The sequence below is a fragment of the Otolemur garnettii genome, unplaced genomic scaffold (assembly GCF_000181295.1).
Source record: "Otolemur garnettii isolate 467f Iridium unplaced genomic scaffold, OtoGar3 scaffold00080, whole genome shotgun sequence".
In the NCBI taxonomy this organism is placed as follows: domain Eukaryota; kingdom Metazoa; phylum Chordata; class Mammalia; order Primates; family Galagidae; genus Otolemur; species Otolemur garnettii.
This window is the reverse complement of record NW_003852475.1, coordinates 4666450-4670204: the sequence shown is the minus strand read 5'-3', so window position 1 is coordinate 4670204 and position 3755 is coordinate 4666450.

Here is a 3755-nt window from a genome sequence, read left to right as displayed (position 1 = left end):
TTCAAAAGCTTTGTCTTCAATGTCAGAGATCCTTTCTTCTGCCTGTTCCATTCTGTTATGGAGGGATTCTATCATATTTTTTAGATCTTTGAGGCCTGCAAACTCTTGCCTCAATGTTTCAAAATCTTTGGCAATTTTATCTTTGAAATTGTTGAATTCTTGAGATAGCTTTTGAATAATTTCTTGAGATCTCTTTTGAATAATTTCTTGAAATTCTAATTCCATCCTCTCCTGCAATCTGTTAATCTTATTTGCTATCCAGATTCTGAGCTCAAGTTCTGTCATCTCAGACATCTGTTTGTGAATAGGATCTTCAATTGCTTCTTCCCCATCCTTCCTTGGGGTACTTGATCTACTCTGGTTATTCTGGTTAAGAGAGTTTTTCTGCCGATTCTGCCCCATGGTGAATTTGCACCATTTGGAGGGCGTCCCAAAACCATTCAGCCCATGGCTTCCTCTGGTTGCCAGGAGAGATAGGGAGGGCCTGTCTGTCCAGAAAAGCCTCAGGGATGTGAGCCTTATTGTTCTAGCTACTGTGGCTGTTGCTCTTCACTGAGCCTTATTGTTCTAGCTGCTGCAGCTGTTGCTCCAGGTACCAAAACACCTATGTGGTTTCCTCTCAACTGACTATCCTTTTGCAATTCTTGGGCCACCAGGCCTGGGGTGCCAGGAATGTGTGGGTCGATCAGTCCTGGGGCACCCTGCTCGGGTGCTGGGGGTGGTGGCTGAGTGGTGGCAGCTGCGTAGGGGATGCATCAGTCAAACAGTCCTTGGTGTGCCCCACTTGGTTGCCCGGGGGTAACAGCAAAGCGGTGGCAGCTGCATGGGTGATGTGTGGGTCAAATAGTCCTGGGGTGCCCAGGGGGTGGCCCCCAAGTGGTGGCAGCCTAGGGGGACGTGCGGGCCAAACAGTCCTCTGCGTGCCTGGCTTGGGTGCCCAGAGTTGGTGGCATAGTGGCAGCAGCCACACAAAAAATGCACAGGTCAAACAGTCCTCGGGTACCCCGCTCGGGTGCCCAGGGGGTAGCTGCCAAGAAGCAGCAGCCGTGGGGGCATGTGCAGGTCAAACAGTCCTCAGGCCACCCCACTTGGGTGCCTGGGGGTGGCAGCCAAGATGTGGTAGCTGGGCAGGTTGAACAGTCCTCAGTGGACCCTGCTTGGGTGCCCAGGGGTGGCGGCCGAGTGGTGGCAGCAGTGCAAGTGATGGTCAGGTCAAACTGTCCTAGTGGTGCCCTGCTCAGCTGCCCTGGAGCAGCGGCCAAGCGGTGGCCGCTGTGAGGCAGATGTGTAAGTCAAAGGGTCCTCAGTGCACCCCACTCAGGTGCCGGGAGGTAGTGGCCAAGTGGCGGCAGCCTCGCGGGTCTAACAGTCCTTGGTGCTTGGGTGCCTGGGGCAGTGGCGGAGCAGTCGCAGCTGCACGGGGGACATGCAGGTCAAACAGTTCTAGGCATGCCCCACGAGGGTACCTAGGGCAGTGGTTGAGTGGCATCTGTGCAGGGAACACATGGCTCAAGCAGTTCTCTGGCTGCAGGCCTGAGACAAGGTGCTTGGTCCCACAGGGGTGGGGGGATGCTGTTCTTGGGCCTCCTCTCACTGTCTCTGCAGGCAAGGGGCGAATGGTGGACTGGAAATTCAAAATGGCAGCAAAACGTTAGTTCAATTTTTCTGCCTGGCTAGAGGGTGTTTGGAGTCCCAACAAGGTCCCTGTAGGGGAGTAGACCCCTCTTTCTGTAGCTCTCACATATGAGACAAAGAGAAAAAACACAACTTTCTTGGGGGAAGGGACGGACACCCTTCCTTTGGGATGTATTATGTACCTGTAGATTGCTTTCAAAGAGTTGCAGCTTGCCTCAGCAGAGTTGTCCTGCAGATATCACTCTTCTCTCTTGGCTGGGCTCCTAGTCTTCAATTTTGTTGGGTATTTTCTGTACTTTATCCTTCCCTCTGGATGAGAGCTTCTGTTGGAGGCTGGTACCTGTCAGCCATCTTGCTCCTCATGCCTCTTAACTCTGTCTCAATCAAGAGGCATTCTTTCTCTTCGCACCACCATCTCAACCCCATGAGGACTGTGTTTTTCCCAGTTTCTATCCTCAAAGACTTACAATAGTCCATGATCAGTGTCAAGTTATGACTGGGACAGAAAAAGCAACTGAACAGGATCTCTGTGGCCCTGACCAGTGTCACATTGACCCAGGTACTCATAACTGACAGGCTGACCACTGGCTGTTGGTGACAACAAGCAGTACATCTGAGTGATCTACACAGGATACTCTGGTAGTCTCTGCAAAGGGTCCATGCCCTCATCTACAACCTCCAGCCAGGTCAGATATTTTCCACTTTCTTCTCCCCTCCTTCCTTCAAAATCACCCCTCCTTCCCCAGTTCAGACTTACATAGTTTATGTAAACAAGAAAATTCATTTTTGCAAGCCTGCTGTCAAATCTCACATCTGACCATGAATCCCATACTCATCCATTTATATGGATGAATGAACAAAGTATGTAATATCAAAGTTTTTCTCCACAAAGTACTTATTAATTGCAAAGAGAAAATGGTAACTTCATGGTGCAGAAGTCTGATGTGTACTACCTCAACCTAGTGATCAAAGTAAACATCTTCAGAAATGGGACAAATTACAATTGTGCACCACCCAATGCTGCAAGAGAAGAATTCAATATGACATCCATGATATTTTTGCTGATGATGCAAAACCGGAGTCTAATCATGAGGGAATACCAGGGAAAAATGAATTGAGGAACACTACAAAATCACTGGCCTGTCATCTGCAAAGGTGTCAAGGTTATGCAAACCCAGAAAAGATAAAGAAACTGTTTCACACTGACAGATATTAAAGGAAGATGACAAATGCAATCAAAGAGTAATTCTTTTGCTGTGAAGGACATGAAAATTGTGGAAATTGACAGAATGTAAATGGTTTAGGAGTAGATGGTAGTAATGCATCAGCATTAATTTTCTCATTTTTTGCAGTCATAATAGGACATTCTACAAAATACCTGGCATGTAATCTTAAGTGTTCATCAGAATCAACTGGAGGACTTGTTAAGACACAGCTTCTGCCCCACATTTGAGTTTCTGATTCAGGAGGTCTGGGGTGGGACTGGAGAATGTATATCTCTGACAAGTTATCTGGGAATGCTGGTTCTGTTGGTTCAGAAACCCCACTTTAAGAGGCTCTGTTAGAGAATCTCCTTGCTTATTAGGGAAAAAAACACACTGCATTCAGGGACAATGGACATCAATACAGCAACTTATTCTCAAGGGGTTCAGGAAAATAAAAGATCTTTGTAATATATTTGGAGGTTTTCTTTAATTTTGAAATTGTTTCACTAAACAAATAACTTTATTGATTCCAAAGCCTTCAAATCAGAATTTAAGATAACTGGACGGTGAGGCAATTGTGGTTAATCAGTGCCCAGGATGCCCTTTATTTGCAGGTAGCATAAAGTAAATAAGATAAAAAGGTAGCCAATTAAGACACTTAAGAGAACCAAACATTTTTAAGTTCTTAAAAACATTCATTAACAGATATGCCAAAAGCAAACCACTCCATTTCCAAACACTAAAGTCAGTGTTCTTTATTAAGCATCACTTTGGGTTTTTAATGGCCATTTTTCTTCACTTCGCCAAATTTCTCCTTTTTTGTTGTACTGCTGCCTCTAGTTCTAAATTAAAAAGTTAAGAAACACATTATAATAAAACAGCTGATCCCCATCCTAAAAAAATCAGTTGATACTA